The 26,874-nt window shown below is 43.1% G+C and overlaps 1 protein-coding gene across 3 annotated transcripts in view; it reads right to left on the bottom strand.

Annotated features, from left to right (window-relative positions):
- Positions 1–26,874, bottom strand: part of ABCC4 (ATP binding cassette subfamily C member 4) — a 2,616,332-nt gene that overhangs the window by 161,011 nt on the left and 2,428,447 nt on the right. The gene's annotated exons all lie outside the window — the stretch shown is intronic.

The raw sequence follows: 26,874 nt of genomic DNA, 5'->3' as shown, positions 1-26,874 counted from the left end.
TTTTAATGAAGGCAATAAGCTAGTAAATAGGTTTCTAGAAAGGGGATACCCTATTGACCTTATTTACATATGTTTAATCAAATTAAATGCAAAAGAATTAATAATTTTTGTTCTACTTTAGGTAAGAGTCTCCTGCACAATATTGAGAGCATCAGAACACCTAGAGAGCAGAATGAAGATTTTACTCAAGCTTTTATTTTACCATATGGTCCTTTGAATGATGTTGCTATTAAAATAATTAGGAACAATTGGAACATAATGAGAGTTTTTGATTCCAACAAGTTTGCAGTTCCTCCATGTGTTGTGTGTAAAACAGCTAGTAATATTAAGAGGTTATTAGACAGAATATTACTCAAAAGGCAGAAAAAGAACATATATGTAACAATGTGCTTAAATTCGCAGAGTCAGAAATTGTTATACAATATTCACATGGTCATTATACTTTGTTTCTTAAAATGGCAACTGTAAAACCAAAGGAATAGTTTATGTGGTAGTTTGTTTGAAATGTAAAAGTTTTTATATCGGAAAACTGAAAGTTCATTGTATATTAGGATATACGAACACTATCAAGAGTTTCAGAACAAAAACAATAATAATGCTTTTTTTAAGCATACTGCCTCTTGGGAAGGTTTTAATAAATTTATATTTGCTATTTTAGAGGTAGTCCATAAAGATGTTAGAAGTGGTTGCTGGCAGAATACACTTGAATACAGGGAACTGCTTGGCAATTAAGACTGAATGCCAATGAACTGCCAGGGCTTAATGAAATTATTTCTTTATTTCTAGTATTAAATATGAAGACAGCTAAATTATGACAGCATGGATGAATTTTTAATGCATTTTTAACATATTTTTAAGTATTTTTATATATATTTTGAGTGTTTTGTCAATTTTTCAATTTAAGTTCATCAAGTTTTTTTGTTCTTTAGGTATATGTACCTTTGGATAGTAATTGGGAATAATTTATTTTGCTAATTGCAATGTCTTTAAAAATGTTTGGTATGGCTCAGAATTTTAGTTCTGATGAAGTCTTGTATAACTAAAGACAAAAGCACTTAACGCATTGTATTAAAACTCATTTTCATTTTCTCGTTTGCTAGTAGAGTTTGTTTATTTTAGTGGTGACCCATGTATGCTAGTGGGTTGGCTAAGAGCAGTTTTCATGGTTACTGGAAGCTGGTATTCCCAAAGTACCTCTTGTAGATGGACAAACAGACAGGAAAAAATTTCAGCAAATTCATATGTGTGGAATGTTGTGTCTTTCGGCTTTTCCAAGTCAGGGGTCCCCACAGCGGAACTCCGGTCCGCTAATGATTGGCAGTTGATTTTTACGTGCCGAGTTGCCAGCCCTGATGCACAACCTTCAACGAAGGTACGCCCATTCATGCATGTCTCCACGCAGAAGACGCTCTAGCTGAGAGTCGAACCGGTCAGCGCCTTACTGTGAGGCGACAACGCTACCGCAGCACCACCACCGCGGATTAAATTCATATGGTACTATAATTGGGAACAGACTTTCTATTGTACCCTGCTGTCCCTAAGAATGCCCTCACTTGCTTTTTGGTAACAGGTGCTGGCCATGCCTGAATGGCTTCTACTTTGGCAGGTTCTGGCCTGATCTTACCACTCCCCACTCTATGTGCCAGGTAGGAGACCTCTGCCATACCTATCTGACATTTGCTCGGCTTAATGGTCCACCCTGCCATCTGTATTCTGCCCAGCACCTCCCTGACATGTTGAAGGTGCTCTTACCAGGAATGGCTGTAGATGGCAATATCACCTAGGTAAGAGAGAACAAACCCTCCTGCTCCTACTAGGATACGATCTACCAGCCTCTGGAAAGTTGCTGGGGAATTTTGTATCCTAAAGGGCATTTTTGTGAACTCATACAAGCCAAAAGGAGTCACAAAGGCTGACCTCTCTCTAGCACCAGGAGTCAAGGGCACCTGCCAGTAATTCTTGGTAAAATCAATGGTGGTAAGATACTTAGCCCCACCCAGCTGCTCTAGGGTCTCATCTGTCCTAGGCATGGGGTAAGCATCTGACTCTGTGTGACTATTTAATTTCCTGTAGTCCACACAGAACCTGGTGCTGCCATCCTTCTTTGGCATCAGCACCATTGGGGAGGCCCAGGGACTGTTGGACTTCTGAATTACCCATAGTTCCAACATGTCCTGTACCTCCTCCCTCAGAGTCTGACTCTCTCAGGCACCCTGTAAGGGGCCTGCCTAATATGCCTTTGGGATCACGTATCCACCTGGTGCTGCACCAGGTGAGTGCACCCTGGTTTTCTAGTGAACATGTCCCCAAACTCCTGCAACACTGCTCAGATTTCTTGAACCTGGGTAGGAAATAGCTGCTGGGACACTGCTACCTCTTCAACTGAGGTATCAGTCTGTGCCTCACTGAGGAGATCAATCATCAGGATCTCCCTCAGACTCCTCTTGCAATCCACTGCAAATAATCAGCACATGGGCCACCCTATCATGGTAAGATTTTATCATGTTAACATGGTACAATTTCTGCTCCTGCCTAGCAGTTCCACCATGTAGCTAACATCACTGACCTTCCTAACCACTTTGTAGGGTCCCTCCCAGGCTGCTTGCAGCTTGTTGTGTCTGACAGAAATGAGAACCATTACCTGCTGCTTTAAAGCATACTCTCAAGTTGGAACATTCATGTCATACCAGACCTTTTTCTGCAGATGGGCTTCTAACAGGTTCTCCTGGGCCAAGCCCATGAGTTCCCTGAGCCTTGTCCTGAGGTTTAGGACATATTCTACAGCAGACTCCTTGTGAGATTCCCACTCACCTTCCCACTCATCATTAATTAAATCTAGAGGCCCCCTCACCCTATGCCCATACAACAACTCAAAGGGTGAAAAACCTGTGTATTCCTGGGGAACCTCTCTGTAAGCAAACAACAGATGGGGCAAATATTTGTCCAACTCCCTCTTAAACCAGTCTGCAAATGCCCATAGCATGGACTTGACTGTAGAGTTTAACCTCTCAACAAGACCAATAGTCTGGGGATGGTAGGGGGTGGTCTTCAGGTACTTCACCCCACAGTACTGCAACAGACAAGCCAGCAGGTCTGACATGAAATTGGCACTTCTGTCAGTCAGTATTTCTTTTGGGAAACCTACTCTGCTGAAAACCTCTAACAAAGCAATTTCCACCTTTTCCGCCTCAATGGAAGTCAAAGTCACTGCCTCAGGGTATCTTGTAGCATAATCTACTACCACTAGGATATACTTTTTCCCTGTAGAACTGGGGTACTCACAGTTCTCACAATATCCATAGCTACCTTCTGAAATGGCTCCTCAATCACAGCCAATGGCATCAAAGGAGCTCTCACCTTGTCTCCTGCCTTCCCTACCTTTTGGCACTGCTCACAGGTCCTGCAGTACCCTGTTACATCTCTGGAAATTCCAGGCTAATAGAAGTTCTGCATAATACATCTCTTTGTATGTTTTATGCCCATATGACCTGCAAAGGGAGTATCATGCGCTATGGCTAAAAGCACCAGACGGTAGTCTCTAGGCACTACCAACTGCTGTATTCTCGCACCTTCTAGCCCTCTCTCAGGGGTCCACTCTCTGTACAGTAACCCTTATCCCAGTATACAGATTCCCCCTTCCCTTGAGAATCAGGTGCCTCACTAGCTACCTGCCTCACAATGTAGGGTCTGAGAGCTGAGCCTGTCTCAACTCTGTCTTTGCACCCCTTCCTAGCTCCCCTTCCAAAGGAAGTCTGGCATCCTATGACAGCGGTGCCTTGCTGTCAGCCTGGATACTATTAGTCACCTCTATCTTTGCAGTCACTCTGTCCAACTGACCATCAGAACCGACAAGCAGCTGTGGCTCACCCTTCAGTCTCACTGCTACAGAGTAGCTCCCTCTCTGAGGTAACTACCTCACTAGTCCTGGCTGCAAGTATGCGGTCTGACTGGGTCTCCCCCAAGGTACCAGACCCACATGCTTGTCTCCAAGCCTGACTGTGTGTAACTGCATTAACACATGGTACTGCCTCATCAAAATCCTTCCCTATGAGGACATCTGCAGGATGGAAGTTTTGTAACCCTGTTGTCTCAAGACAACCTATTAACATTTTGCCCTTCCCACTTACTGGCTCCCTCAACATTTGTTCCTTACCTTGCCTCCATGGACATTGATCTGCCACATGGCCCCACTGGTTGCATTCAAAACATTTAACCCTAGGTCCTGGATGTGTACCTGGACTAGTGGCTTCCCCTGCTACTGGCAGATTTGTTTGGGGCTGTCTAGGCTGCCAACCATGGGTTCCTTTAGACCCATGAACAGCAATGGGTGTCCCTTTCCTGTGCAGTGATGCCCTACTTGCTAGGCATAGGTCTCCCTTCTTTCCCAACTCATCTGAAGTAGTACACTGTCTATCAGCTAACCCAGAGCCTCATGTCCTCAGGTAAAGTGCTAATGGCTTGTTCACTCACCAAAAGGTCTGCCAGCCCTTCAAAAGTGGTGACCTGATATCCACTCACTTACCTATGAAAATAAGTGCTTAGTTCAGCAACATATTCACACACACTTTCATCTGCCTTGCGTCTATGGTCACAAAACTTTTCCCTAAAAGCTTCAGGTATTAGCTTAAAAAATTCTAGCAAACAATTCTTAACAGCAGTATAATAAAAAAAAATTCACGATCAGATAATTTAGACAGCAGAGTTACAGCTTTACCATGGAGTAAGGGGGTCAGGAACCATACCCAGATCCTTTGGTCAGCATCATACTGTTTACATACCCTCTCAAACATATGTATGAAACTATCAAAATTATCTCCCTGTGTAAACTGTGGAAAAAATTTACTGACCTTTTGTGCTTCTGGGGTCCAGTTACTCCCTTCCCCATTACCTCCATGACTCTGGCGAAGAGTCAGCATCTCCTTTTCATACTGCCTTTGCCTCTCCTTCTCCTCAGCTTCCAGGCATAGCAGTTTCTCATTCTCTTCAGCCTGTAGACATCTCAGTCTCTCTGCTGCTTCTGTTTCCAAATGTCTGGCCTCCAAGTCAAATCTCTTTAGCTCCAGATGGATTGTTAAGTTCTCTGCAGAAAGGTTGAGCTGTCCATTCTCTGAGTGTTGTACATCTCCATGGCCAGTCTGATCATCCTCCTGGTTGCTATTTTCTGATGCAGCTGTGACCAAAGCTGGAATCATGTCTGCTTTAGTCAAGTTTCCATGCACCAGTCCTTTAGCCTGGCACATAGCCAACTGGCTCCTTGTCAACTTGCCATACTCCTCTGCTGACATGCTTGCCTGCTCTCCCTGACTAACTCAGCTAACAAAAGAAATAAAACAATCATGATCTGAACTCTGAATGTTCACTGCATGGCTGATTTAGAGTACAAAAACACCTTCAGTAATCACTGTACACAAGCTACAGGAATTCACTATCCACACCACTACAAGCAAATTACTATGTGATGTGGTCAACTCACCACTATCAAACAATTAATATTTGATGTGGATATCCCACCACTGCTAAACAATTAATATGTGATGCCCACACACTGGCTCAGTAATCAAAGAGCCTCAATCCTCACCACTAGCACCAGTGAGGGAGTGCATATTGGGGGTATAACAAGTATACACACAGTACAGTACAATTTCCCTTAAGAGCACACAGAGTTCACAGACAGTCTGGGGCTGGTTTCTCCCTTTCTCTCCAGATCCCCAATAAGACTCCCCACTGGCACAGCTATAGGGTTCAGATCTCAGCCGAGTAGTCAAGCCACAACCTCCAGTACCCTCTCTGTCCAACCAGTGCTTCATGTCCCTGCCCAAGTAGCTGGCATACACACACTTTGAGATCTGGTTTATATACAAACACACAGACACTCCTGGGAAAGGCTGGCACAGGTTCTCCAGCTATGCCCCCTCCTGTCAGGCTATAAGGTAGTAATCACTGCCACCAACTACTTTTATAAGCTACTAATAAGGCCCTTCCCAAAGGATGACCAATTTCACTGTGTAATATTACTGTTATCCAAATAGTAAGTGTGTCGAACAGCAAGACTATGGAGTGGCTTGGACAGTATCACCAAATACATGCAAGTATTCTAGAGCTTAAATTATCTCTACACAAAACAGCCACAGTTGAAAGGTTTAAAAATATGTAATAAGAAATAATAAAAGCACATGACAAATCTCATCAATTCAACACAGTGCTAATCAAGAGTTCAGAGATCACAGGAAACTTTTAAAACAATATTGTAGGATAGTCTGACTTAAATATAGAATACAGCTAGGCTAATCTGGCTATATTTCTATCTAACTCTAAGAGAAACAGTGTTCTAAATAACTTACATACATAGCACAGCAAGTGGTGGTGAGATGTTATCAGCTTCAGACAAAACCCAAAATGTTCTCTCTCTCTCTGAGATGTCTTAAATTGATATACACATTACTGCTGAGTCATTTCACATTACATCATTTATGACATCAATGCTGAAGTTTCCCAAGCTCACAGAACTCAAAATTTAACATTTGTTTCTATCTTGCACCTGCCAGGAAAATACAGCAACAATTAAAGACACTACATAACCTAGTAATTAACTCTTGTCCTAAGACAAAAGAAAGAATTTCTTAGTCCAGACATCCTGCTCTGAGCTTGAGATCAGTCAGTCACAAAAATGCTTCACTTATCAGCTTTCTTCCAGCAGGGTGCACTGTGGTTAAATATTTGAAACTCAGAACATATAACACAGTTTTCTTATATTTAGTTTTCTTAAATTTGTAAAAACACTCCTGTGGATCATATTAATATTTACAATGACATGCAATTATTTACAAAATTCTATCTAGCTAGGCTGGCAGCCTTTACAGGTGTGGCCCAAGATTCTGTTCTTGATGCAGTCCTTTTTTTGCCATATATAATAACAACTTACCTACTGAACTTCTCTCCAAGAATCTAACCCTGCATGCAGAAGATCTACCACTAACAAAAAAGAATTACAATAACATATGGAATACCTTCAGAATGGACTTAATAAACTCTTTGTGATTAAACAATAGTGGCCTACATGTTACAGTCTTTAAAAGAAATTCCATGGGGATTAGGCATAGTGCACAGATAATTAGATCTATAGTGCACCTGTCTGACTTCTGGGGCCATGTTATTACTTAAATATATAGTTACAAATACATAGACCTTACCCTATAGATTTCCCTCAATTTTCATTTGCACCTCTCACTCACAGTTACCAAAATCCCTGCAGAGCTAAAGTAGGTGTATGAGATCACATCACTTTTTACTCCACGTCTACCATGACAGTCACAAATACACTACTGGCAAAGCTACTGTATGGGGCACTAGGCACCAACACACATCCAATAACAGAACGATCTACCTTACTACTGTGTACTACCAAAGTCAATTTACTTTACAATTTCTGCCCTCTTCCAGCAGTCAGACTCCAGCCTTTAAACTTAATTTATCATCTAAGATCATAAACTGCAGGTGGTCAGATTCTATTCTTTATTGACCACCCTTTTCTGCTTTTTCACCTCTGAGACTCTATAAACCTGCAGTGACTTCACTTCCGTTTAAACAACAAATCATTTATATCTATCATTACTTTAAATCTTTCATCTAATAAACTTTTTGAATACTACCAATTCCAAATATTTTGCAACCTGAACTTATAGAAAACCTTTACCCTCTTCCTTATGGGAACAAAACTCGCTGTTTTCAATTCTTTATATTTTGTATAACTAGTTTTTCTATTCTTTCTGATTTCTCATGAGTATTTCGAAATCTGGTCTACTTGTGCTTGTTTCTCTGCCCTGCAGACATACCAATTTTACTTGCCATCTTTAGTGCACCAACTCAAAATATCTGAAAAAACAAACTATAGCTGTCAATTAACACTACATGCTGCATTGTACATTATCATAGCTGATACAATACAACCCACAAGCAACTTGTGATTTTTATTTAATATGTAAATACTAAGAAAAATCAAGCAGGCCAACTCCAAACAAAGGCAAGAAGAAGAGCAGCAGCAAAAATTGCGGGTCTATATTAGATAAATGAAAGGGTTTTTTTATGCGAATGCTCACATGAGTGAAAATATTGGAAATCGAACTTCGTATTGGGGGGGCTGCGCCCCCCGCTAACTATATATTCCAACTCTGAGATCGCACTACAGTGAGGAAAGGCCAAATATCCCACTCCTCACTGTACCACGACCCCACAAACACCCTTTCAATTCCCAGCGTTTTCACTCGTGAGCATTCGCTGAAAAAAACTTTTGGTTATCTAATATAGACCCAAAATTGCAAAGTTCCAAAATAGGCAGCAAAGGAACAAATAATCCAAAATCTAAACACAGAGAGCTGGAAACTGTATGGAAAATAAACTTTTAATATAAAAAAAATATAAAAACAGATGAGCACTTTCGCAAATAGCTTATTCATATCTTTAGTAAAACACACAACACACTTTGATGTTTAAATAGTATGACATAAGCAGACTTAGATCAAACTAGCCAATAAAAGTGCTGCAATGTAAGTGAAAGGAGTGCATTCCATCTAAGAAAAGCCAAATCACTTAAAGAGCAATACACACAAAAAAAATCTAAATATATAAAATAAAAAATAAACTATAAAAACAGTCATACTTTCTGCAATCTACGAGACTTTAAAATAGGTTTAATAGAAACATGTTCATTCAGGTCAGGTTCACAGTCGGACCTGAAATTAAGAATCCATTTCAGCTCTGTTTTCTCTATTTTATTAGTAATATCACCTAGTCACTCTGCAGGAACAATAAAATCAATAGCCATAAACATAAACTTGTGGACAGCACCTGCTTGTAGAATATGCTTAGCTAACGCATTGGTCTTATTAGACCTCCTACTACAGTATAGGGGGTCTGTGATTTTGTCACGAAGATGTCTACTGGTCTTCCCTACATAAAACGCAGCACATGTAGTGCAGTGAGCCAGATAAACAAGGTTACAATATTACAGTTATCAGTAACTTTAAATTTGAACAGTTGTCCTGTGCGGGGATGTAAAAAGCTATTACAGCCATCAATAAAAGGGCAGAAAATACATCTCCCACAGGGATATTTACCAAGGGATATGTTCTTTATTAAAACTACAGCAGAGTGATGACAGTTGCTGTTCTCCATTTGTGAAGCCTGTTTGGAGGCTAAAGTTAAATAGCATTTCCAGGGGGTCTCACAGGCCACATTTCAAGCCATTTAGAAAGCATTCAGGGGTGCTGTCTTGGCCCATCAATGGAGTGTTCTTGGCCTTAGAGAGAGCATGGAGTACTTGTTCCCTAGTGATAGTAGGGGTAGTTATAGTTGATGGTATTTCCTGAGGGGAGGTTGAGGGGGAGGGAGGGGTAAAGTCAGAGCTGAATTTGGCTGCCAGTAGACATGTCATATCATCTGGCTCAGTATAGACAGCTCTACTATCAAGGAGCCCTGCACACAATTATGTATTGCTCTTGAGATTGAAAGACATAGCTAAGGAATGCCTTGAGGTTGTCCCTGGCTTGAGAGGCCACATTTAATTCAAATTTGGCTTTGGTAGACTATATTTGCCCTCTGAGTTGTGTGCTAGTTTGTTTAGTTGGATGAGTGTGCTTTAATCCTGCTGGGCACTATGCCTCCTAATTTTTGCCATAATTTTCTTCCTTCTCTTATACAGCCTATTGCTGTTGTGATTCCACTGGGTTGGCTTGTTTTTTGAGTTAGTTCTATACTTCTTCCTTGTGGGTACAGCTGTCTCTGTGCAGCTGTTATCATGCTTGTACAGAGTTTGTGTGAACAGTTCTATGTAGGCAGCAGTGTCCTCAAGGTTTATGGGGCTTGAAATTTGCTAGGCTGTACTTAATAGCAGGAAGGTAGCCTTAGAGTAGTTCCTGAACATTCCACAGTTATCTGGTGTTCTGAGTTTTATTTTTCCTTCAATGGAGACCGTTTTGTTGTCTGATCTTACCAAAAACATTACACTATTGGGTGTGCAGCACTCTCCCATATTAGTGAGGACCAGATCCAATATGTTTGCACCCCTGGTCGGTGTATGACAATAAGGTCCAAAGAGTTTGTGTTGATAAAAATCGAGGAATTTTTGAGCTTACATGTTTGGTGATATATATTACTTCCAGTTAATAGTGTGATAATTAAAGTTGCCCAAGAATATGGTATTGGGTTGGATGGTGAGCGTTTCCAATAAGCTTAAATAAGTGTTATGGGTTTCCTGGATCATAGAATGGAACCTATACCTTGCAAGGGAAGTGGTATAAGATTTTGTCTGTCATTTGACTATGGAGAAGCTCAGTTGCATTGCCCTGTTTTAGCAGCCTTGAGGTACATTTACTTTTGATGTAAATTGAGACACCTCAACCTTTAGTTTCTGTCTGTGTAGTAGCAGTTCTAAATGTGTGGAAAGCATTATAGCCTTACAATGCCAGTGTGCTTGCCATGGCTTTAAACCATGTCTCAGTGCCTGCACAGATGTCACATTCTCTAGAATGATGAGAGCTTGTAGGGAGTGGAGTTTCTTGTTTAGCCTCCTAGCACTGAGGAACAATACTTTTAGATTTTCTTGGTTTTTATTTACTATGTCGGAAGTAGTTTCAGTTTTGAATTGCCTAAAACAATATTCAAAAGCCTACATGGAAAAGGTGCAGACCATCACTGGCAAAACAGAGTGGTCTGTTGACCATCTCCTTCCATGCTAGCAAGTAGTGCACACCCTAAGAATGACACCATAAACTAAGGTAATTATTAACATCAGTCATCTTCTGTTTGTATTGTGGCATCTTCCTTGGAGAAGGTAAAATGCTGCTCAGTGCTAGGCTCATACCAGCCTGGCACACATTTTCTGAGAGCTTCATGATGTCTCTGTTCATACAGTCTAGGGAAATACATCTCAGGTTATTTACATCCACATGGACTATGACTGAGTCATATTGGTAATTTTCGGTTGAATGACCTGAATGCATGTATAATATGCTGGATCCCGGCCACTGATAAGCAACTGATCATGACTTTTTCCTTACTCAGTTGGTGATAGGGACATCATTGGGTCTCACAATGGAGTCTGTAATGACCAGAATGTTGGATTGTGTGGTGTCTTGCCACATGGACATAAAAGTAGAGGCTCCTTGAAATGTGGCTGTATGTGTTGAATTTGGTGTTGTTTTGAAACAGTACATTCGGGGCTGCTGAGGGTATTTGTTATACGCACTTCACTTAGAAGGTACTTGGGGTTTAGAAAGGTTATATTTAAGTACCTCAGCATATGTAGGTCTATGTGCCTGTTTTATACTGTGTGAGATGGGTGCACTGTGTGTACTCCTGACAAACTGACTGTCATTAGGGGTGCTTTTATGTGATAGCTTTGACTCCAGTGATATTGTGCAATCACATCTCTCACATAGCTTATCAGCTTGTTTGAGAATCAGCTGGCCGTCAGGAAACATGAGGCAAAAAGGATTCTCAGACCAGGTCAGTAACCTGGGAAATAAATTAATAAATACTTCAGAGAAAAATAATAATGGAGTAGGTACAGGAAGTAAAACAATGTACCCTTTGGCAAAGGTCACTATGGGCAAAATTAGATGTGGAAGAGACCTATACCACCAATGGTTTCCACAGAATTATAAAAGTACCAGCAAGATGGTTTTTGATGGCATATATGCTAGACAATAGACTGACTACATAAATGAGTGCAGATAGAAAAAACTTTGAATGGATTGCTGGCACCCAAAATTTTAAAAGGAAAATCTGCCTTTACAAATATAACAAATTAGGCACAACAAAATAACTTGCGTGTGTCAATGTTTTTCTGCCACAGGTAAGTTTCATCAGTAGAACACACACAAATATTAGTATTACTGCAGTTAATATAAACACAATTCAAAACAGTTTCCGTATTGTAATTGTACATATGGAAATATGTGGTGTGGTGCACACATTTCACAAATGGATAAGTAAAAGTTTAAGGAATATTAAAACACTGTGCATACAAACACTGCCTATATACACACATTTAAATCAGAACATCAACATACTTTTACAATTCAGAATTTTGGAAGTAAGGACTAAATGTGTGTTGGAGTAATAAAACTGACAACATATTGAATAAAGAAAAAAAAGCTGAAAACTTTCAGATACAATGATTTAAATAGACATGGTACATAAGGTGTTAATTAATCTCTATTTTCATTTTGACATGTTAAATAGTATCTTTTAGTTATGTACTTACCATAATGATAGATGTATGTGATCCATCTCGCCTACATTCATTACTGACGGGCTCGGAGCAGAGAGTCGGCTCCGACTCGGCCACTATAACTAGCATGAAGTCTCTCATTGGCTGGGATAACCCTGTATACCAGGATGCATCATGCCCAACCCCCCAGATCTTGTTTGCCCTAATATTATTTTCCCACATACACCACACCACAAGGATATATATGTAAGAGGAGAGAAAAAATAATATCCTCAGAGGAATCAGAATACAAGTTTCCTCCAAGTCCAACAGGTAGGGGAAGGAGGGTGAGTGCATAAGAATGTGGCGAGATGGATCACATACATCTATCGTTATGGTAAGTACATAACTAAAAGATGTAATGTGATCCTATCTCGCCTACATTCATTACTGATGGGACAGCGTCCCTAGCACCTAAATCCCGGGAGGCTCACTGGAAAACACTCCTGAGCACTGTGGAACCAAAGGAAGCCCGACCTCTAGAGGCCACGTCCAGTTTGTAATGAGAAATAAAGGTATGTGGAGAAGTCCAAGTAGCCGCTGCACATATCTCATCTATGGATAGCCTAGCATGAAAGGCCACTGAAGTTGACATAGCCCTGGTAGAATGCGCCTTAACTGGAAAGGGAAGATCCTTACCCGCTAATGCATAAATAAATGAGATGCAGTCTCTAATCCACTTAGCTATGGTGCCCTTAGTTACAGATCTGCCAATTCTATTGTCCGAAAAGGACACAAAAAACTGATCTGATTTCCTCAACTGTTGTGTCCTATTTAAATAAAACCTCAGTTGTCTATGCACATCCAACTGGTGAAATTTGTATTCCGCTTTGTTGGAAAACCATGGAAAAAAGACCAGAAGCTCAATAGACTGGTGGAGACAAAGGGCAGAAGAGACCTTAGGGAGAAAGGAAGGATTAAGTCTCAGAGATACTCTGTCCTTATGAAAAATTAAATAAGGAGGTTTAACAGAAAGGGCTTGAAGCTCCGATACTCTTCTGGCTGAAGTTATGGCTACCAAGAAGGCCGTCTTCCATGACAGAAATTTCAATTCGCAGGAGGTTGCCAGCTCAAAGGGAGAAGACATCAAAGCTCTGAGCACCACATCTAAATCCCATGGCAAGACGGGTTGCGAAACCGGAGGGCGAAGCAACCAGGCTCCTTTCAGAAAGGCTTTACACAGCTTATGACCCATGAGGGAAGGCTCATGTGCAACATGATAATTGGAGATTGCTGCCAACTGAACCTTTATAGTGGAGGCAGCCGAGCCCTGTCTAAAGAGTGTTGCTAAGAAATCTAACACCGCAGACACCGGGGCTGTAAGGGGATCAAGATCACATTGCGGAGCCCAAATTGCAAATCTCTTCCATTTACTATAGTATATTTTCCTAGTAGAAGACTTGTCAGGGGAAGACAGAATATGTACTACTTCTGGGGTAAAGATATGCTGTCTGACTAAGGTCAGAAGTGGAGGAGCCAGGCAGCGAGCTTGAGTGTTCGTAGGGATGGATGGAGCTGTCCTGCCTGATGAGTCAATAGGTCTGGAGCTGGGTCCAGAATCCAAGGACCATCCACCGCATACGTCCGAAGGAAGGTGAACCAAACTTGACGGGGCCAGTGTGATGCGATCAAAATCATCTTGCTTCCCAAGCAGGTAGCCTTCTGAATCACTCTTGGTAGAAGATGGACTGGCGGGAAGGCGTAGAGCAGACCAGAGGGCCAATTGTGGACTAGAGCATCCCTGGGTGACTCCCCCTGTGGGGGGATCAGAGTGAAAGAAATGCTGCACTTTGCATTCAGGGGGCTGGCAAAGAGGTTGCAGCAGGGAAGGCCCCACTTGGAGAAGATCTGAGCAGCCACTCTGTTGTTCAGGGACCACTCGTGAGGCATCAGAATAGCTCTGCTCAGCCTGTCTGCTATCACATTGGACTTCCCCAGAATGTGCATTGCCACTAGAAAGCGCTGGGAAGCGATCGCCCAATTCCACACTCTCATGGCCTCCCTGCAAAGGGGGTAGGACTTGGTTCCTCCCTGCTTGTTCAGATACCAGACAACTGACATATTGTCGGAAAGAATCGCAATAGTTCCCCTGGGAAGAGTGCTGTGAAGTGCCTGCAATGCTAGAAGCACCGCTCTCATCTCTAGAACATTGATATGCAAGTGAACCTCGTGGTCTTGCCACGTACCTTGGACCGTCTCGCCCAGATAATGCCCCCCCACCCTATCTGGGAGGCATCCGTGGTTACTGTGGCAATAGGGGACGGGGGGCTCAAGGGTCTCCCTTGATCCAGATTGGAGAGAAGCCATCAATGCAGATCTTGCTGGCATCTCTCCATGATGAGAATCAGATGGGACAAGGGGCGTTCCTGATATGACCACTGGGCCGAAAGGAGCCACTGAAGTATTCGCATGTGTAACCTGGCCAGCGGAACTAGGAGAATGGTAGCCGCCATTGATCCCAACAACTGAAGAACCATCCTGGCTTGGGCTTTTCCCCGGGGTAGTAAAGCCAGGACTTGGGCCTGTAACACTTTTATTCTCTCTGTCGGTAGGAAAGCTCTCATCTCTACAGAGTCTAGCTTTGCGCTGATAAAGGCAACACACTGTGATGGCAGCAATACAGACTTTGCCCAGTTGAATGAAATCCCTAGAAGATGGCCCAATTTGACAGTAGCTCTCGTGGCTTGAACAAGATGCCTGGTAGGGGCGGTGAGGAGCCAGTCGTCTAAATAAGGAAACACCTGGAATCCTAGAAGTCTCAGGTGAGCTGTCACCACTGCCAGACACTTGGTGAACACCCTGGGGGCTGTGGTGAGACCAAAGGGCAGGGCCCGGAATTGAAAATGACTGGCTCCCAGCCGGAAGCGTAAATGATTCCTGGAAGCCTTGTTTATCTTGATATAATAGGCATCCTTGAGATCGAGGGAGCACATCCATACTCCTTTTTCCAGCAATGGGAAAATGGATTGCAAAGTGACCATTTGGAAATTGGACTTCTTTACAAAGCGGTTTAAATGGCTGAGATCCAGAATGGGTCTCAAGTCCCCTGTTCTTTTTGGCACCAAAAATAACCTTGAGTAAGTTCCTAATCTGATCTGGTCTGCGGGGACTGGTTGGATGACTCCTTTTTCTAGCAGCTTTGAGACCTCTATTGCTGCCTGATCCCATTGACTGGGTGGAACGTCCGGGATTTTTCTTGATGGCGGGGGGGGGGGGGTACGAGACGAATAAAGGGAATGGTGTAACCTCCGGTGATGATACGAAGCACCCATCGATCCTGAGTGATGGACTACCAGGCCTGAAGATGCTCTGAAAAATAACCCCCGACTGGCTCTGGAGACGCACAGTCGGGTAATCTCTCAGGGACGTTGGTAGGAGGAACCACAAAAGGACTGGCGGTCTCCTGTATTGCGGGGGCCTCCACCGCCTCTAGGGCGACGCCTTCCATTAAAATTCCCCCCGCCTCTGCCCTTGGAGGGGGGGGGTCACTTTGATGGGCAGGGGAAGACTTTTGAGACTTTCTGAACCACATTTTCCCTCCCCTCTGAGCCTTGGGATAAGGTCTAGTGGGAAGCGAAAAACGGGCCCCAATGGCAGACAAAGTCTTACCCTCCTGCTCACATCTAGTGAGGGTGTCTTTCACTTTGGGTCCAAAAAGGGAGGACCCGTCGAATGGGGCGTCCATGAAAGAAGACTTGAAAGCCTCCACAAAATGACACAAGCACATCCAAGCTTGCCTCCTAAGGGCTACGCCCGAACTCGCTGCTCTACCCGCCCCCTCGGCTGCATAAGATATGAGCCTCATGGACGAGTTGACGATGGAAGAAAGGGTAGACAGCTGGGCGTTAACAGACTGGGCCAACACCTCAGGCAAGTTACCTGACAGGGTATCTCCCAACTCCTTTATGGGATCCCTTTGGAGCCGCGTAAAATGACACAAGTAATTCAGCGACCGCAATGTAAAGGTCGCTGAAGACAGGGTACGCTTCCCATACCTATCCATACTCCTAGACTCCTTATTAGGAGGATGGATGGAAGTAGAAGCTTCTGCCACGTCCTGCTGGGTGGCAGACGCTACCACCATAGCATCCACAGGTACTCCCTTGGTTAAAAATTCTTTTCCAGGAGGCACAGATAAGAACTTATTGGGGTGGCTAGGAACTGGCTCCACAGAGTCAGGGTGTTCCCACACCCTTCGACAAATAAGATCCAATAATTCATCGAAGGGTGGAGACACCCAGGAGGCAGAAGGCTGGGCTCCTTAGGCCTTGAGGAAGACCGACTCCTCCTCAGAAGGGTTTTTGGATGGCCAGTCGCCCCGCTGTCTCAAGATCTCCAGGATATCGGAGAATGAGACATCATCAGAGGATGACTTCGGGGACCCTTCTGCATCATCGAGGTCTGTGTCCAAGGTGACAGACTCATCTGGGGAGTCTACGTGCTTCCTCTTACACAACTTCTTCCTGGGAGGCTCTTCAGGCACAGACTCTGAAGGGCCCTCAGAAAGTAGGGGACCACACATGGAGGTATCCTCAGGCCTAGGATCACCGCTGTCTAGAGATAGGGGGGCACCAGAAGCTCTAGTTGCAGCGTCTAGGGAAGGAGTTGCTGATTCAGGTGAAGTCACTATGGACTTGGCCAGCACGCTCCTCATAGCCTCGAAGGCAGGTCCACCAGAATCGGACGAAAAACCCGCCTCCGAGACCATGACCGGAGTTGGGGTACCCCTAGCCGAAGCACCAAGGGGAAGACTCGGAGCCGCAGTCTGAAGCCCCGATGTATCCCCCTCGGGTTCGACTGAGGACACCCAAGTACCAAAACCTGTAGAAGGAATGGAAAAGGTTGGAGCCGATGTCGGATCCGAAAGACTAGCAGGAGGTTTCGGAGCCAACCCAGGGACTTCACTCAATTTGGCAGACTCCGGCTCCAACGACACCGAGGTTGTTGGAGGAGGAAGAAACGGAACCGATATAGTAGCTGGCTCCGGAGCCAACTGGGCTGGAGCCGAAAATAATTTAGTTAACACTGGCGACTGGAGGAGCCTCTGGACCACCCTATCAACATCTGAATCCGAGAGCCTGGAGGACTTGGAGGAGACAGACGGGGTCGAGAAACCTTCTCTGTAGGAACCGAGACAAGACTGGAGGAACGGCTTCGAATCAGCTCCAAAAGGATCGGAGCCGAAGCAGGCTAGAGAACCACCGCAACCTCCTTCGGCGCCGACGACCATGGAGTCGAAGAAGCCGACCCCGCAACAGACAATACTTCCTACAGCTCCGAGACCAGTGGAGCAGAGGAAGGAGACATAGCCTTGGACAGTGCTTCCTGTGGCTCCGAGACCAGTGGAGCAGAGGAAGGAGATGTAGTTTTAGACCTTTTCTCCGGAGGCTCTGATGAACTAGTTGGAGCCGGAGACTTCATTTTAGACTTGGACCTGGATTTCTCACAGGGAGGAAAGGACGCCAAAGTTTCCTCAAAGGAGGGTTTAATCAAACCCTTGAGGATAAGTTTATTTTTTCTCTCCTGTAAAACCCTGGCAGAGAAAGCATGATTCCTGCAAGTGTATGGCACTGAGACAATATACACAGATGGCATGGCCATCAGTCAGCGACATCTTATACGCAAATTTGGAGCATTTTTTAAAGCCAGATGGCTTATGTTCTTTTGGTTTCTTGCCCGACATAAGGAACACAATCCACAAGCAGCAACAATAATTCAAATTTACACAATAAATCACACGAAGCACACTCAGCAACACAAGGTAGGGAGGGAGGAAAGGGCTCTAACGTAAACGCCCGAACACTAACAACACAAGACAGGGCAAAGGCCCTCTAACTTAAACGGGCCTAGCCCGCCAAACAGAAGGATTAACCAACAACAAACGCAATCAGTCACAACAATGGATACAATAGACAATGTAGCTATTAGAATAGCTTTTTTCGGTATAAAAACTCGAAGCTATAAGTTCAAAAACAAAAGAGAGGGTACTTAGCCACAGCCAAGTCGAGACTACGTCGTTACTCTAGGAGCAGCAAACGAGATCTGGGGGTTTGGGTGTTTTGCATCCTGGGATACAGGGTTAGCCCAGCCAATGAGAGACTTTGTGCTAGTTATAGTGGCTCCGAGCCCATCAGTAATGAATGTAGGTGAGATAGGATCACATTACATCTGATGTTCAAATGTTTGCACTTTTACAATAAACAATGAAGCCATTCAATTTTACTTCTAATTTAACAGATTTTTTCATCTCCTGAAATAGTTATTAGAGCATGGTGTGTAATGATTCTATAATGATAGAAAATAAGAGTTGGGATACAGATTCTACCAAAGCTAGCCATTACACCATTTAGCTAAGGTGTCTAGAAAATATATGTATTGTAAAGTTTGTTTTCAGCAGGTGACTGTTGAAAGTGTGACAACAGCAGGTACTGCCAGCTATACCAGGAGAATTAGGCAGTGGATGTGTAACATATGCTAGCACAGCTAGCTGGAATTTTGTAAAGAATTATATGCTCTTTGAATATCAAACTGATTTGTACAGATGCTTGTGTTGGAAATGTATTTGTAAAGCTGCTTGTGTTAAAAATGCATCGATAGTGTGTCCTGTTGGTCAGAAAAGAAATGTACATGCATTATTGTAACTGAATTAAATGTATACAATGTAACAGAGAATACTTGAAGAGAAGGGGTTAATCTCAATCCACCTGACTTTGAGAAATAGTAAGAAAATTAAATTACTACATCTAGGCCATAAAGATGTTATCTCACAGTTCTGAATGAAGCCAGAGATGCAATGTCATTAAGTATAGTTTATTAATTCCTGTAGGAAAAGTGGACATGTTTTATGGTTTTTACGACTTCCAGGAGTTGCAGCAGATCTTAGCAAGGTTCTGTGTGTGCGTATTATTGACACATAGGTGCTAAATCCTGGCAGTTTCTAGCAATGAGGAGTTGCATGGGAACCAGAAGTCAGATGACTAAATGTATGTGATGACATTCTGGAATCCATCACTAAAATAATGTTTAATACTATGTGAGACTGAAGTCGCGTGACAGTCTGTTTCCTTGAACCTAACATAGAAGGATCCCTCACCTAATTCATCTTGTCTTACTCTAGTAAGTGACCAGGGATAGTAATTCTCTAAATCAGTTAGGAAAATATAGTGACATTAGTTAAGTACAGTTTTTCTGTAGCCATGTGAATCTGTTCATCAGTGTTATTTTCATATTTCCTGTGGCTAAATCGCTGGTGTTTATTGTAGATATTTAGCATTTCCATGTTCTTTTATTATTTATTATGAAATATATTTAAACTTTTCATTGTGCCTGGCCCTTTAGAAAATGTTTTAACCATTGAAAGTATTGGTGACACTGTGACTACTCCTGACAACTGGCTGTTTGATCAACATTACCATTTGTATTAATATTAAATTCACTCAGTATAACTGGGTACCCTTGCAAGAGCCTTAGGTAGCTGGATTTGTAGTGTCTGATAGCAGGGATAACTACCTTATAGGATGGTCAGAAGGGGGCACAGTGGATAAACATTTGCCAACCTTTCCCAGGTATGGGTGTGGGTATATATATGTGTGTGTGTGTGTGTGTGTGTGTGTGTGTGTGTGTGTGTGTGTGTGTGTGTGTGTGTGTGTGTGTGTGTGTGTGTGTGTGTGCGTGCGTGTGTGTGCGTGCGTGTGTGTGCGTGCGTGTGTGTGTGTGCGTGTGTGTCAGGTACTTGGAGCAGGGAAATGTACTGGTTTCAGAGAGACAGTGGTGGAGGACATGGGTTGGCCACTCAGCTGAGGACTTAACTCTGCAGCTGTGCCAGTGAGCAGCCTTACTGGGGACCTGAGGAGAGACAGAGAGAGAAACCCAGACCCCAGGCTGAGTGTGTTCCTTGTGTGCTCTTAAGGGAAATTGTGCTTGATGTAGAGAGGTCTGAATCTGGAATTACTGAGTGTATCCATTTGTATTTCAAGTGAACATCCCTCACCAGTGTCAGTGATGAGGATTCAGGCTCCTTGATTACTGTCCTGGAGGGGGATGTCACACATTGGTGAGCAGTGGTGTGGATATTTATTAAACTTCTGTAGCCTGTAAGTAGATGTCACTGAAGGTGGGTGTGCTCTCAACCAGCCACAAAGTAAACATTCAGAGTTTCATTTCACAAAAGTTTTATTTACTTTTTTTGTTAGTTTAGTTTAGTCAGGGAAAGCAGGCAAAGATGTCATCACGGGATTATGGCAAGCTGACAAAGAACCAGCTGGCCAAGGTGTGTGAAGCCAAAGGGCTGGTGCATGCCAGCCTGATTTAAGAAGAAATGATTTTAGCCTTAGTCACAGCTTAAGCCAGCAATCAGGAGGATAACCAGCCTGTTGATGGGAATTTGCCGCCCTCAGAAATAGGACAGTTCAACTTTTCCTCAGAGGACTTGATTAAAAATCCATATGAAGCTAAAAAGACTTGAACTTGAGGCCAGAAGTTTGGAACTAGAATCAACAGAGAAACTCTGGCATTTTGTGGCTGAAGAAGATGAGAAACTGCTGCATTTGTAGGCTGAAGAAAAAGAGAGACTGCAGTGTTTAGGCCGAAGAAAAGAAGAAGCGTCAACATGAGAGGGAGATGCTGCCTCTTTGACAGTGTCATGGGCGTAGTGGGGAAGGGGAACCCCAGAAGCAATAAAGGTTAGTAAATTTCCTCCACAATTTACAGAGGGTGATCATTTTGATACTTTTATTCACGCCTGTTAAAGAGTATGTAAACAGTATAATGGTGACCGAGGACTCTGGGTATGGTTCCTAACCCCCTTACTCCATGGTAAAGCAATAACTGCTGTTTCTAAATTGTGTGATACTGATTGTTTAAACTATGAAAAACGAAAGAAATGTTTACTTCAATGTTTTAAGTTAACACCTAAAGCTTACAGAAAAAAGTTTTGTGAGCAAAGACGCCAAGCAGATAAAAGTGCATGTGATCATATTGCTGAGTTAAGCACTTATTTTTATAGGTGGGTGAGTGGGTGGCAGGTCACCACTTTTGAAGGGCTGGCAGACCTTTTGGTGAGGGAACAAGCCCTTAGCACTTTGCCTGAGGACATGAGAATCTGGTTGGCAGACCGAGAGTGTAATGCTGCAGACAAGCTGGGGAAAAAGAGAGATCTCTACTTAGCAAGCAGGGTATCACTGCACAGGAAATGGATACCCAGTGCTGCACATGGATAAAAGGGAACCATTCTGGGCAGCATAAACCACCAGTAACAGTGAAAGCCATTAGTTCAGGTATATGGCAAGGATCATGGGATAAATGTTTTAAACGTAACCAGTGGGGCCATGCATCACGTAGGTGTCCAACGAGGCAAGGTGGGGAAAAAAGGTGGGGGAGCCAGCAAATGAGAATAACAGTATACCAGTGGCAAGTTGTCTGGAGACAACATGGGTACAAAACTATCACAAGAGATTATATCCTATCTTAGTGTATGGAAAAAGTACAGTTTTGTACCTACCATAAATGTAGATGTTCGAGGATCCCCATTGCTGCAGTCCTTACTATTGGGTATAGTCCGCCGTCCAGTCGGCCCGAATACCAGAGTATAAGGCTGACGTCGGTCAGGGCGCATTAGACTGACGTCAGTACGTCAGGGTACTAATGCGCATGACCGACGTCATATCCTCAGTCTTTTCTTGCCCCAGATGTCAGAAGACCCTAAAAGACAAGGCCCAAAATACCTGCACCAAAAATATGTACAATATATACAAGAATATATACAAAAATATAAGCATGTAACCTCACCTACACAACCACCCCTAAACACAGAGGGAAGGAGGGAGGGTAAATTGGACTGCAGCAATGGGGATCCTCGAACATCTACATTTATGGTAGGTACAAAACTGTACTATGTTCTTCGTTCCCCATTGCTGCAGTCCTTACTATTGGGTAGAATCCCAAAGCAGAGGTAAGGGAGGCTGGCAAATCATAAAGAAGCAGGAGCTGACAACATGCCTTGCAAAACAGCTGTGGCAAAACCAGCCCTAGACTTAGAGTAGATAGGAAGGTGATAATGCTTAGAGAAAGTATGCACTGAACTCCAAGTAGCTGCTTCCAAAATACCATTAGTTGCCACCCCTTAGAAATGCTGTTGAAGTGGCAGTAGCCCTAGTGGAATGAGGCCTAATCCCAGCTGGAATCTCCTTGCCATGATGGGAATAACAAAATGCAATGCAAAGCCAATCCACCTAGAAATAGTTTGTTTTGACACAGGCTTGCCCTGTGAACTCAAAGCAAAAGAAACAAACAACTGCTGAGACTGCCTGAAATCCTTAGTCCTGCTTAAATAATAACGCAATTGCCTGTGTACATCTAAAGTGTGCAAAATCTTTTCCCCTTTATTTTGGGGGTCTGCATAAAAAGTAGGCAAATGAATAGTTTGGTTTAAAGCCACACTAGAAACCACCTTAGGCATAAAGGAAGGATTAGTGCGTAATGATACCCTATCCTTATGGAAAATCAAAAGGGCTCTACTGCCATAAGGGCCTGCAACTCAGACACCCTTCTTGCAGAAGTAATAGCCAACAGAAAAGCAGTCTTCCATGACAAGTATTTCAATTCAGCAGTAGCCGCAGGCTCAAAAGGTTGTAGAGTAAGTTTTTCCAACACAAAATTGAGATCCCAAGCAGGAGTAGGAGCTCTCATTGGGGTCTTATATTCTTTGCCCCTCTAAGAAACTGCTTGAACAAAGGATGCGAAAACAATGGTGGGTCACAATCATAGTGAGCTGAAATTGCTGCAGCATGAATCTTAATGGAAGAGAAGGACAAACCTTTGTCCAATAACTCAGTAAGATATTGAAGAGCCACACTCAAATTAGGCTCAGAAATCTCCAAATTCTTTGCTGTACTCCAAAATAAAATCTCTTCCATTTTTCTGCGTACACTTTCCTTGTACTAGGTCTTCTAGCTTCCACAATCACATTTAAAACTTGTTGAGGAAGTTGAGACCTGCTGTGTTTCAACACAGAATATGCCAGGCTGTTAGATGAAGAGAGTGAAGCTTGACATTGAGCAGATGACCGTCCTTCTGAGATAACAGATGAGGAATCAGAGGTAAAGGCCATGGAGGCTTCTTTACCAGACTCCGTAGTAGTGGGTACCAGTGTTGCCGAGGCCAATCTGGAGCTATCAAAATCATCCTTGGCCTTTCTTGTCTGACCTTTAATAGTACCTTTGGAAGAAGAGGTAGAGGTGGAAAGGCATACACATGAAGGTTTTTCCAACTGAAAGACAGAGCATCCACTTTCCAAGCTGTGTGATGAAACCCCTTTGTGCAATACTTTGGCAGCTGGTGGTTTAGTGGAGAAGCGAACAGATCTATGTCTGGAGTTCCCCATGACACTGTCAATCTCTGAAATACATGAAGATCCAGTTTCCACTCGTGGGGATCCATGATTTGTCTGCTTAACACATCTGCTAAGGAGTTCTGTGCTCCTGGCAGAAACCTTGCCTGAAGAGTAAGTTGCAAGCTTAGCGCAGTCTCCCATAAAATCATGGCTTGCCTGCATAGAGGATAAGAATGTGTTCCGCCTTGCTTGTTGATGTACCACATGACAGTTGTGTTGTCTGTTAGAATCAACACCTGCCCTGGAAGAAGTAACTCCTTGAAAGCCATTAATGCAAACTGGACTGCTAACATCTCCTTCATGTTGATATGTAGATGCTGTAGTCTGGCAGGCCACTTGTCTTGTATCCACTTTCCATTTAGATGAGCTCCCCAAGCAATGTCCGAGGCATCTGTCGTTAAAATCTGACTAGCCTCGGCCGGGTCACAGAGAGTCCCTTGTTTAGGTGACATTCCTGAGCCCACCACAAAAATTCTTTTTGAAGGCAAGGTATCATTTGAATGACAGTGTCCAAATCCTGGCAGTGCTGTGTCCATACATTTTTGAGATACCATTGCAGCTTCCTCATATGCAGTTTGGCATTGGGAAGCACCAGAATACAAGATGCCATGAACCCTAATGCTTGAAGGACTGTCCTTGCAGTCAGCACGGACTGATGAGATAGTTGATGGAAGTAAAGTGATAGACTCTTTTGTTTGTCCGGGGTTAAAAAGGCCATCTGGGCTGCTGTATTCAGTCTCACACCCAGAAAGCACATGTCTTGAGAGGGTACTAGACTGGACTTTATTTCGTTCACAGAATACCCTAGGCATCTTAGCACTGCTATAACATATTCCAGATGCTGTAGAAGGTCTTCCTTTTCTTGAGCCAGAATCAGGCAGTCGTCCAAGTAAGGATAGATTTGAATTCCTTGAAGCCTGAAGTAAGCTATCACTGGAGCCAGAACCTTTGTGAATACTCTGGGCGCAGTAGATAAGCCAAAGGGCAATGCAGAGAACTGATAATGAGAATTTCCAGCTCAAAACCGCAGATACTTCCTGCAACTTAGCCTTATAGGCACATGAAGGTAAGCTTCCTTGAGATCTAAAGTTACCATCCAGTGATCTTTGCCCAGCAGAGGTAAAAGCTGTTGTAACGTCAACATCTTGAACTTGGGAATGTCCAGAAAAGTGTTGAGGAGAGATAAATCCAAAATTGGTCTCCACGTGTTCCCTTCTTTGGTACTAGGAACAGGCGAGAATAAAATCCTAGGCCCCTTTCTGATACAGGGACTGGCTGAATGGCCCCATCTGGAGTAACTGAGAAACTTGCTTGTGAGCCTCTTTTCTTTGTGGAGGAGGAACGTCTGGCATGCCTTTGAAAGGGGCATTGTATGGAAATAAAATCTGTAACCGTGGTGAATGATATCCAACACCCATTTGTCTTGAGTAATTAAATCCCAATTTTCTTTGAAAGAGACAGTCTTCCTCCCAAAGGAGCTCTTAGCTAAGGTGTCTAGAAAATATATGTATTGTAAAGTTTGTTTTCAGCAGGTGACTGTTGAAAGTGTGACAACAGCAGGTACTGCCAGCTATACCAGGAGAAGCAGGCAGTGGATGTGTAACATATGCTAGCACAGCTAGCTGGAATTTTGTAAAGAATTATATGCTCTTTGAATATCAAACTGATTTGTACAGATGCTTGTGTTGGAAATGTATTTGTAAAGCTGCTTGTGTTAAAAATGTATCGATAGTGTGTCCTGTTGGTCAGAAAAGAAATGTACATGCATTACTGTAACTGAATTAAATGTATACAATGTAACAGAGAATACTTGAAGAGAAGGGGTTAATCTCAATCCACCTGACTTTGAGAAATAGTAAGAAAATTAAATTACTACATCTAGGCCATAAAGATGTTATCTCACAGTTCTGAATGAAGCCAGAGATGCAATGTCATTAAGTATGGTTTATTAGTTCCTGTAGGAAAAGTGGACATGTTTTATGGTTTTTACGACTTCCAGGAGTTGCAGCAGATCTTAGCAAGGTTCTGTGTGTGCGTATTATTGACACATAGGTGCTAAATCCTGGCAGTTTCTAGCAATGAGGAGTTGCATGGGAACCAGAAGTCAGATGACTAAATGTATGTGATGACATTCTGGAATCCATCACTAAAATAATGTTTAATACTATGTGAGACTGAAGTCTCATGACAGTCTGTTTCCTTGAACCTAACATAGAAGGATCCCTCACCTAATTCATCTTGCCTTGCTCTAGTAAGTGACCAGGGATAGTAATTCTCTAAATCAGTTAGGAAAATATAGTGACATTAGTTAAGTACAGTTTTTCTGTAACCATGTGAATCTGTTCATCAGTGTTATTTTAATATTTCCTGTGGCTAAATCGCTGGTGTTTATTGTAGATATTTAGCATTTCCATGTTCTTTTATTATTTATTATGAAATATATTTAAACTTTTCATTGTGCCTGGCCCTTTAGAAAACATTTTAACCATTGAAAGTATTAGTGACACTGTGACTACTCCTGACAACTGGCTGTTTGATCAACATTACCATTTGTATTAATATTAAATTCACTCAGTATAACTGGGTACCCTTGCAAGAGCCTTAGGTAGCTGGATTTGTAGTGTCTGATAGCAGGGATAACTACCTTATAGGATGGTCAGAAGGGGGCACAGTGGATAAACATTTGCCAACCTTTCCCAGGTATGGGTGTGGGTATATATATGTGTGTGTGTGTGTGTGTGTGTGTGTGTGTGTGTGTGTGTGTGTGTGTGTGTGTGTGTGTGTGTCTGTGTGTGTGTGTGTGTGTGTGTGTGTGTGTGTGTGTGTGTGTGTGTGTGTGTGTGTGTGTGTGTGTGTGTGTGTGTGTGTGTGTGTGTGTGTCAGGTACTTGGAGCAGGGAAATGAAGCACTGGTTTCAGAGAGACAGTGGTAGAGGACTTGGGTTGGCCACTCAGCTGAGGACTTAACTCTGCAGCTGTGCCAGTGAGCAGCCTTACTGGGGACCTGAGGAGAGAGAGAGAAACCCAGACCCCAGGCTGAGTGTGTTCCTTGTGTGCTCTTAAGGGAAATTGTGCTTGATGTAGAGAGGTCTGAATCTGGAATTACTGAGTGTATCCATTTGTATTCCAAGTGAACATCCCTCACCAGTGTCAGTGATGAGGATTCAGGCTCCTTGATTACTGTCCCGGAGGGGGATGTCACACATTGGTGAGCAGTG

The sequence above is a fragment of the Protopterus annectens genome, chromosome 5.part1, assembly GCF_019279795.1.
Source record: "Protopterus annectens isolate FY-2018-M chromosome 5.part1, PAN1.0, whole genome shotgun sequence".
Lineage (NCBI taxonomy): Eukaryota > Metazoa > Chordata > Ceratodontiformes > Protopteridae > Protopterus > Protopterus annectens.
Note: the sequence above shows the minus strand (reverse complement) of the source record. Positions and strands in the feature narration are given on the sequence as shown.